The sequence below is a fragment of the Fistularia commersonii genome, chromosome 24 (genome assembly GCF_037954325.1).
Source record: "Fistularia commersonii isolate RoL2024-O1a breed Wild chromosome 24, RoL_Fcom_v1.0, whole genome shotgun sequence".
Taxonomy (NCBI): Eukaryota; Metazoa; Chordata; class Actinopteri; order Syngnathiformes; family Fistulariidae; genus Fistularia; species Fistularia commersonii.
This window is the reverse complement of record NC_141307.1, coordinates 1,691,349-1,702,631: the sequence shown is the minus strand read 5'-3', so window position 1 is coordinate 1,702,631 and position 11,283 is coordinate 1,691,349.

The window sequence follows — 11,283 nt, the reverse complement described above, 5'->3', positions numbered from 1 at the left end:
TATACATATCTAATTTATACATATATATACACCCACACACACATATATATGTATACACATATATATACATATACATGTACATACATATATATATATGTATGTGTATATATATATATGTATAAATGAGACTCCTCATTGCTAGCTTGTAAATTTGCTTTTTGAAACCCGTGGGTGTTTCACCAAACGAGCTAAATCAGGAAAACTGCTTTTTTTGAATGTGTTTTACTTTTGAAAATGCCACTTGGGTCCCATCTGGCGGCGGCTGAGCTCGACCCTGGCGGCGGAATTGGGAGGAGGGGGTCACGAACCTGCCGTAAAAAGCGAAGCCGCCGCCTTGTTAATAAGTGACCGTCTGCCTCCTCGCCTCGGCGTTTCCGTCGGAAATACACCTGCTAATTATTCCGCCATCTATCCCATCAATCACCCCCCACAATTTTGCGCGTGCAAACTGAGGAACATCAATTAGCAGCGTCCTCCTCATCGGGTGAAACCGGCTGCACCTGCTGCTTCACACCGACACGCCGTTTCATATCTGACTGCCTGCGATGAGAAGAGGCAAGCATGGCGGGGAGGCGGAGCTTAGCCTGGACGGGTCAGCTGTCAATCACAGCTCAGATGTCAATCATTCGCCCTCTCACTCACACCTGAGGACGATTTAGCTGCTAACTCAAGCTAACCTGTGTGCAAGCTACTCGTAGACAATTGTGCGTTAGCTGCACATGCAAGCTACCTGTGTGCTAGCTGTTAAATTGAGTTAATCGTGTACAAGCTATGAATACCAGACAATTTTGAGCTAGCTGTACATGCACGCCAACTGTTTGCTAGCTGCTAAATCGAGCTAACCATGAGTAAGCTACTTGTACGAGGCAATTGTGCGCTAGCTGTACATGCAAGCCAACTGTTTGCTCGCTGTTAAATCGAGCTAACCGTGTGTAACTACTCATGCAAGTCGACTGTGTGCTAGCTGACCATGTGCTAGCATCTCCTGCGAGTGAAGACTCTGGAGAGACCCGTGCTTGTGTCAGAATCCAAATCCTCCGCCTGAGGACCTCGCTCCAGATGTTCCGGTTCCTAGAAGAGATTCTCTGTCGTTTGCAGCCGCCTGCTGACCAAGCATTGTTTTCTTCTAGCTGTGGGCGGATGGAGGTGGAGGTTCTGTGTGCAAACATATTATATATCTCTAACAGCCTGCTGTTTATTCCGCCGCACTGCATTAGCCACTCCAGCTCTGGAGGACGGATACATTCCTGCAACAGCTGCACATAAAAACACCATTAGCTCGGGACATGTGTTAAAAATAAGTTAACTGAAGCTAGCGGTTAAAATGATCTCTTTCTCTGCACCTCTGTCACCTCCATGTTGTCGGTCGGGTTTGGGAACCACGGGCGCGGCGATGCTAACCCGTAATGAACGGCCTCGGGCGCGACGTTAACCATGATTAACGAGCGGGGGGGGGGGTGACACGCGGCGAAGCATGACGGCGGAGGAAGGGATGACCCCGGCGTGAAGAGGAGGGAGGGGGGAAGAACATCGCCCGCCGCCCTCGCAGGAATCACGAACAGCGAGTTTATAGCGGGCGTAAATCTTCTTGTCCAAGCCGGGGGCCAATATGGCCGCCATCATGATTCGCCCCGATGGCGCGCGATGAGGGATGTGCGATCGCACGGCCGAGCGCCGCCGCTCGCTACATCTTCCTGTCAGGGGGAACACGAGGAACCCTGGAAGGTCTCACTTAGGATGACGGACAGCTTGGTGGCGAGGGGGCGGGGCCAAGCGGCGGCGGATCAGGAGCACTTCCTGTTTGTCACAGGAAACAATATCTTCCACCATAGAAGCCATAATATTGAAGCGGTTGAACGTGGCGTCCCCCGGTGGTGACGGAGGGACGCCGTTCGCTCCTTCCCTCGCGATGGCGGACTGTAAATCACCATGGCAACCGCAGCGTCGGAGCGGTGTGTGGAAAATGAATGGATGAATGCCTCTATTCCAGCAATTAGCCCATTCCCAGGCGTGCGCGCAGACGGCGCCCTCTGAATAATTCACCGCGGGGCCTCGCCGTCGGGGCCAGATGGAGTGCTTTGTCGCCGCGGCGTCGACAAGTTTATTTTTTCCTGCCTTTTTGTTTTCTTTCGCCGCGATTTAATGCGGGGGAGCGCAGACGCGGCGAGGGCTGAATCACCTCGCCTCTCGGCGGCGACGGGCCATAACCGCTCGATGAAATTGCGCGTACGGCGGCGGTAAACATGGATGCATGTGCGTGCGCCCGGTAATGAACCGGGACGAGCTTGTGTGTGTGTGTGTGTGTGTGTGTGCAGGAGTGTCAGGGTGTGTCAGGTTAGCAGCATGCTAATGCCAATGAGAACGTGGCGACGGGAACAGAAAACCATCTAACGTGGCCAAAAATGTTGTGACAGGAACATGAATGTTTTGCCGGGAACGAATTTTCGTGAATTTCGTGACGAAAAAATCACGACAAGAACAAGAACGAGAATGTTGTGATGAGAACAAGATTTCGGGGATGCGAACGAATGTCGTGACAAGAATGAGAGGATCTGACAAGCGTGAGAATTTCGTGACCAAAACGTCGTGAGATGTAACCGCGGCAACTTCCGAACATCTTCCGTGGTGTTTTGGAATCGACGCTGGAAGCCGGTTGCATCTTTGCCTCATCGGAGAATTTCGGTTGTTGTGGCAACGCAGGGGAGGGATGGCGTGCGGCGAAGCCCCGCCCCCTGCGCTCGGATTGGCCCTTAAGAATCCCCCCCCGCACAATCAAGATGGACGGCGCTCAGCCGTCTGACAATGAGTGATTGGCTGTCCGTTGCCACGGCAACCCGGCCTCGACGCACGCAAACCTGTCGACCGTTTGACACACACACACACACACACACACTCACCGGCTGTCTGTCACACTGCCCTCCCTCCCCATCCGGGTGTCACTCTTCTCTCGTCGCCATGTTAACGTCTTCTTGTCACCGCCGCCGTCACTTCATCCACGCCCGCCCCGCATGGCGAGCTGTATCTTCACCCCCCCTCCATTCATGATCTCCAGGTGGTGGTGGTGGAGCTCCTGGCGGCGGCGAGCAGGAAGGGGCCGTCTCCCCTGGCGACCAATAGCCAACAGCACACCAGGGAGGAAGGGGGGGAATCACATTTTCACCCACCGCTTTACCAGCTGGTGGGCTTCCTCAATGAAAAGGAATGTGTGTGTGTGTGTGTGTGTGCTTGTGTGTGTGTGTGTGTGTTTGTGTGTGTCAAATGGTCCGGAAGCTGCGGACGGATGGCGGTGGTGATGTGAAACTGTGATCGTCGCCATCACCGCCGGGTTAACACACAGATACTCGCCAACAACACTTCAAATAGCTTGCAGCTGAATACACACACACACACACACACACACACACACACACACACACACACATGTTTGGTTTTCTGCTAAAACTGCTAACTTTCATTGTGAAGGAGCTAAAATAAGAGGATTTTCAGGTCAAGGCATTCAGGTGGACCAGTGGGAGAACGTGGACATCATGAGCAGCTGACTAGAAATAAAAGTCTCCATCCATCATCCATCCATCCATCCATCATCCATCATCCATCATCCATCCATCCATCCATCATCCATCATCCATCATCCATCATCCATCCATCCATCATCCATCCATCATCCATCCATCATCCATCATCCATCCATCCATCCATCCATCCATCCATCCATCCATCCATCCATCATCCATCATCCATCCATCCATCCATATCCAGGCGTTCACCTTCTAATTCAGTGTTTGGTCTCAGATGAACCCAGGCAGGAGAACACGATGAGACATCAGGTCGTCCTTCAGGCTGCTAACGTGCTAACTGATCTTCTCCCCGCCATCTGCAGGACGCAGAGCAGAGCAGAGCAGAGCAGAGCGTCCTCCTGAGTCAGCTCGAGGAGGCGGGAGGCCGGGGGGGATGATTGACAGCTGACAGGAGGGCGAGCGTGAAGAGGAGCGTCCGTCTGTCAGGAGACAAAGGTCCACCTGTCGGAGCTCCACGCCTCTGCAGAACAAGCTCGCGGGTTCCCCTCGACGCAGAACCACCTGTCAATCACACAGGCGGACTCTGGAAGGAGGATGGAGAACATGGAGAGAACCCGAGCTGGAGAACGTTCTCCAGCTCTAGCGTCATGGTTTCCGTTAGCTTGCTTCGTGTTAGCCCGTTTCCTTAGCCACCGATGACCGCTAACCAAGCTAACCAGCTAGCCAAGCTAGGTTATGTCAATGAAGAATTCATAACCCAAAAAAACTATAAATGTGATTTTTTTAACTTGTGTTATCAAATTAATAAGATATTATTGTATTATTTTATAATCGCCATATTTCCGTGTTACATCCATATTTCTTTACCGGAGCTGGAAAACGTTCAAAGAGTTTTAACGGCCGGGTGAAAAATGTGACGCTGAGAGGGGATAATATATCTACTGTCGCGGATTAAGAGGTGTGTGTGTGTGTGTGTGACCGGGCACACACACACACACACACACGTAATGCTACATCCTCAGTGCTTCGGTCTTGTTTTAAGCGCAATAAGATGGTTTTTTTTTTTTTGTTTGACAAGAAATTAAATAAACACACTTTGGTGGCGACATACACTCGATGGAGAGTGTGTGTGTGCACCCCCCCCCCCCCCCCGCCTAATTACATCCGGAAACCGGTGAAAATCTGCCGGCGAGGATAAGCTGAGCCGAGACGTTTATTCCCCCGCTGAAGCCAGCAGATAATCACAGGGGTCATTATCGTGTTTAGTCAGTAACAAACCGGCAGACCGCGCGTGTGTGTGTGTGTGTGCATGCGTGTGTGCATGCATGTGCGTGTGTGTGTGTGTGTGGTGTTAGGGAGTGCTGGTTCGCCATCAGAAAGAAAGAACCTGCACTTTAATGCACCCCATTCTTTATTGATTTCCTTGAAATTTGGACTAAAGGCCATAATTTCCTGCATATTGTGATGTATAATTGCCCCCCCCGCACTCGTGCTAAGCTACTGCAGCCGTCGCACTCAGAAGCATCTGCTTCCACGTAATAAACCACATTAGCATATTCTAATAAAAATAAAAAGCCGGAGGGAGGGAGGGGGAGGGTGGAAGAGGCTATTGTAATGTTGCGCTGTCTCTGGCAGTGCTAGTTCCATGTTTCCAGCATGTAGTCCAAACTGGACTACAATAATGGAGGTCAGAGTTGATAGCTAGTGACAGGTAGCTAATGGTCGGCCATGTTTGTTTACAAGCCGTGGCTCCGGTAGCATAGCTTTGATGAACACGGCGGTGGCGGTCGCGTCCCATTAGCCGCGGCGCTAATGGGTGGACTAATGAAAGCTGTCAGGGCTGATGGAGGGGGTGTCAGATACGAGGATGAATTCACTGTTTCATCGTCGGAGTTTGATTTATGGCTATTTATCGGAACTAAATCTTCACGGCCGGTGGAAGGAAGCGGGAGCAAATGGAAAAAAACCCAGGCAGTAGAACATAGAGAGAACCCTGCTGGACAATGTGTTGGAAACTGGTACCTTCTTACTGTTAGCCAAAAAAAGCTAACCGCTGTTTTTCCGATTACAGGACCACATGGGGAGAACCTACTAGAACATGAACCTTCTCACTCTGAGGTCACAGCTCTCACCCCTTGTTACTGTTATGTCACCACTTCCTGGATGGCCTCCTCTATGACTCTGTATAGCACTTCCTTTTTACACTTTGTGTACAACTGCCTGTATAACTTTGTATACCACTGCCTGTATGACTCTGTGTATCACTTCCTGTATGACTCTGTGTATCACTTCCTGTAAGTCTTTGTGCATGACTTCCTGTTTGTCTTTGTGTACCACTTCCTGTAAGACTTTGTGTACCACTTTCTGTATGATTCTGTGTATCACTTCCTGTAAGTCCATGTGCACGACTTCCTGTATGTCTTTGTGCACCACTTCCTGTATGTCTTTGCATACCACTTCCTGTATGACTTTGTGCATGACTTCCTGTATGACTTTGTGCACTACTTCCTGTACAACTTTGTAAATCACTTCCTGGATCAACTCCTGTGTTACTTTCTGCATCACCCCCTCTATTACTTCCTGTGAGCAGTGACATCACAGGAAATGTCTTCTCTGCTTTTTGCACCATCAAGTGAAATGACGGCGTTACATCCCGGTCCAAAGCCGACCTGCAGTCGTGGCGTTTTGCGCCCGGAGTCACGCGCCGTTGCTAAAACTGACGCCTCCTCCCCGGAGCGGCGGCCCCATCGCTAATCTCCCCCTTTATTCGCCGCTAATTGCGCTCATTATTCCACCGAGACGGCGAGGGATTCCGCCGCCGCCTCAGCCGAGGCTCCTCCATTACAGTACTCCCCCCTCCGCCAATCCACGCTCCTATGTGACAGCCACCAGGGGATTTGCAGCGGGGCACCTCAGGTCCCCTCAGATCTTTGAGCGTTTGGAGCGGCGGCGGTGGCGGGGGAAGCATGGGGGCGGCGGGGAGGCGGGGGGAACAGTCATCTCGGTCCTTCGCGCTCGTTTGAGTTGAAACTGGGACATCGAGCAGCCGCGACATCTTGGATTTGGGATTTAAGCTAAAGCTGCCGGTGAAGCCGGAATTTCCAAGGGACCCTTGAATGCAGCTCAAAATGGCCGCCGTGAAGGAAGAGCGGGGCGACACGAAGGTTCGGGTGGAGTTTTAGGCCGAGCACAACTGTAAGGGGGCGGAGCTTAATCTGATGAGTCACCTGTCAATCAAAACATCACCTGTCAATCAACAGGTCACTTGTCAATCACAGAGCAACACATCATGGCGGCCAGGAGTTTTGGGCCAATCACAGCTCTCATTGCTACCAAGTGGGCGGGGTTTAACTTGGATGTGTCACCTGTCAATCACAGGTCCAAATCCCAACCTTCTAAACACACACACACACACACACACACAAACACACACACAACACCTCCATTACCCATGACTATCTCCACTTCTGGAACATCTCCATCACCCCCGGGCCACACACACACACACACACACACACACACACACACACACACACACACACACACAACCGTCCAATCAGAGCGGGACGATTTAATTTCCATCTTTTCAAATGCCTTTCTAATTGCAAGCGCCTCGCGCCTGTGTGTGTGTGTGTGTGTGTGTGTGTGTGTGTGTGTTTCCATAGGATTCCCACGAACGGGCCGAGGAGTCATGCATAAACGATGAGGCTCTGAGTGGGTGTAATTCTTTAAAACAGCATTGGGGGTAAACAAAAATGAGGAAGAAGAAGAGGAGGAGGAGGAGGAGGAATATTCAAGGAACTGCAAGAAGAAGAAGAAGAAGAAGAAGAAGAAGAAGAAGAAGAAGAAGAAGAGCCTGTAAACAAAGAACACTTTCATTTCCAAATGTGTTTGCAGGACCTCCAGGGCCCTTTGACCTTCTATTATCCGTCACCCAACATCTCCAAACGTCCTGTGGCCTCGCTTTGGAACAGCAAGATCTAGAGAAGATCCTTCAGGCTCCTGTGGAAGCACACTGTCGTTTATCTCTTTATTATCTCGTGATTTTTTTTTTTTTTTTTTAATTTTTCCTCCTTTTTTTGAATTTTTACCATTCCCTCATTCAGGTTTATGATTTTTTTACTTTTTTGATTTTGATTTTTTTTTCGCAAATGTGCGTTTGTGAAATTGTTTCATTTCTTTGTTTAATAACAATATCTTTCCAGAAATTGTTACATTTTTTGCCTTTATTTGTTACATTTACGATCATTTGTTACATTTTCATGATTTTCTCTTTTTTGTAATTTACAATCATTTTCAGTTGTTTAAATTTTTGTCCTTTTTTATGAATTTATGATCACCTTTCGCAAGTTTACAAATTTTGACATTTCATAAACACGTCAATTTTTTTGTTATTATTTTGATATTTTGCATTAAAATGTGCAAAAATTGTTAAATTGTGTCAACTTTTGTCCGTTTTTTCGTGAATTTACAATAATTTTCATTCACTTGTTACATTTTTTCGCCTTTATTCATTACATTTACGATCACTTGTGAAATTGATGTTCTTTTTGTAATTTACATCATTTTCATTCAATTTTTTTCCTTTTTTTTGTCCTTTTTCATGAATCTTTCACAAAGTTTAAAATTTTTGCCTTTTTTCGGTAAATGTACATTCATTTTATTGAACTTTTATGATTTGCCCTCTTTATATTCAGTAATGAACCTTAAATCATTCATAGCAACACTTTTTTCGTGAATTGTACATTTTTCGCCTGAAATTTCGCCGTTTCACGATTTGCGAAATTTTCACGATTTTCATCTTTTTTCGATCGTCTCCTATTAATCACTCAAATCCTTCGCGTTGTTTTTCCTCGCTCGGTGTCAGGCGGTCGATCCCTTCTTGAGAAGGTTGTACGGTCGCCATGGTAACCAACCATCATAACCTAAAAGGACCTTGGTTCCGTCGGGTTTCCCGGTTGTCCGGGCGGAACGGGAGTCGGATTTGATTCCCAGATTACTCCTGCGTGGAACCCGGGGCGAGGGAAGCAGCAGGGGAAGCTTTCTGGTGGACCTCCTCCCCCCCCGGGAGAACCTCAGGGAGCGTGAAATGAAGTTTCTGGAGGAGAACGGGCGGCGATGTGGAACCCGTGGACCGTGGTCGCCGCTTATTTTCCGTCTTGCTTTTCGCCAAATCGCAGCAGAACATTCCATCGGACGTTCCTCCGCGGGGAAGGGAATCGGAACGAGCAGAAGTCCAAACATCCCGATGCGTCCGGAGACGCTTCTTCACGGGTCAAAGAGAACCAGAACCGGAGAAGAAACTTCGTGGAGTCAGAATGGGAATCTCCTGAAGTTCTAGAAGCGAGGAACCCAACCAGAACCATCACCGGAGCAACGCTAAAAACAAAAGCCGCTGATTTTAGCTTCCTGTTAGCCTATCACAGAGACCTCTGCCACTGAGTTTGGCTAGCACCTAGCCAAACCCGACATCTCTGTCATTCTGATTTTAGCTAGCGGCTAGCCTAACCGCAACACCTCTGTGATTCTGTTTGAAGCTAGCTGTTAGCCTAACCCTGACAGCTCTGCGATGCTGTTTGAAGCTAGCAGCAAGCCTGACTCCGACAAATCCGCGTCTGATTTTAGCTAGCGGCCAGGCTAACCCCCGGCACATCTGTGATTGTGTTTGAAGCTAGTGGCTAGCCTGACCCTGATGCCAATGCGACTGTTTTAAGCGACCTGCTAGCCTAACCTCGACAACTCTGCGATGCTAATGACTGCTAGCGATGAAAACCCGTCGCCTACCACCGAGAGTTGATTTAATATAATTTCAACTTTAAATTATCCCGAGTCCATAAGCCCCGCCCCCTCTGAATGCCCGATCACGTGACCATCTCAGACGACGAAGCCGTCGGATTTGATTGGCGAGTAAGCGACCGGCGGCCGGTGAGTTTGCAGTGGCGCTGAAGATGCTGTCGTTGTGGCGACGGGGCTTTTACCCACAACAAATGGCGCCCGGTCGTCCGGCGCCCACGTTGGGAGGGTGACATCCCATAATGAACTCGTTTGCATATAAATCACTGTCGCCGCTACTTCGGAGGGGTTAGCGACAGGCGGAGGAGGCGTAAACAAATTAAACCAACAGTTGTTATTAACTATTTTTTACTTATTTTCCGCGGCGTCTCGGCTCACGCCCGCGGAACGGCGGCTCGGAACCCGGCGCCGCGTGACGGCGGCGGTGATGTAATAACCACGTGCTGTGTAATAGCGGCGTAATAACTCAGGATGAAATACTTGGCGGCGCCAGTCGTATTTCTTTCGGGACAATTTAATTAATGTTATCTCCCCTCAGGTGTGATACATAACGGAGGGCCGGAGCTCTCGTGCACACACACACACACACACACACACACACAGACACACACACACACACACACTCAAGATTAATACATATAGTTTTCTCCAGGAGTTTTCTGTGCAGTGGTAAAATAATAAATGGCTGCAGGGTTGCAGGCTTCACCTTCTCCAAGCTTCTGGTTCTCCACAGGTTCTTCCACAACCTCCAGGTTCTCCAAAGAGTAGAACCAGGTTCTCCAGGTTCCTGTGACCCATTTACGGTGAAAACGACAAGATTTCTATCTGGACCCTGTGATTGACAGCCGGTTTAAACCCCGCCCCTTTTCGTGAAAAATGAAATTAAAAAAAAAGCAGCCACAACGGGGAGTATTTGGCATATGGTTACCATGGCGATGCAACGAGGGTCAAACGCCATCGGGATGAATGAACGCATGAATCTCATTTTTCGCACCGTTTCTAGCCGACTCTGTCCGAAGACCAATATTTCCAATTATTTCCCGCCCGAAGAGTCGAGGACGCGCGGGGAGCCTTGTGTCGGACTGGAAGGGTTTCGCCATGGCAACGGCGTGCACGTCGGCTGTCACGTGGCGAGTGATGAGCGTGCGCTCGCGCGCCGAAGTCATGACGATGGAGTGTCACGATAAACTCACACCGTCATTTGCAGCCAAAGGCTCCCTACACACACACACACACACACACACACACACACACACACACACACACTCTCTATGGATTCCAATTTCAGCGCAGAAAAAAAAAAGAGCAAAAAATCCAGTAGACTGAGCAGCTTTGTGCTGACGCTGCATCCAAACACAGGAGGCGTCAATTAGATGAAAACAATATGAATGAGTGAATGAATAAATATGAATAAATAAACAGTTTTTATATTTACCTTCAAGAAATACTGGTCGTGATGCAAATTTGTCAATGTAAATAAAGAATACAAATAAACAATAAAACACAACAATACAGACGAGCATTTAAAAAAAAGGTCAATATGATAGAAACATAAATACGAATTTATCAATTTAGATAAAGAATATATTTGTGTTAATGAAATACGACAATTCGTAGAAATTAGCAAAAGAGGATCAATATGATTGAAATAAAAGGTAATACGATTAATGAAATAGCGAATGCAAATTCGTCAATATAAATAAAGAATAAAAATAAACGAACGAAATATGACAATAAACAGAGATGAGAAAGTTAAAAAAAAATCAATATGACAGAAATGAAAACACGTAAATAAAACTAACAGTGAAAAACAGACAGAATAAATAAATGTATGAATATTAAATTGAACAAAATTTAATATATAAATAAAAATCAAAAATAAATAATGGAACTGAAATAGAAAATAATATGGATAGCTGGAGAACCTCAAGGTTCTGCACCGGACCCACTGATGTTCTCCAGGAACCCTCTG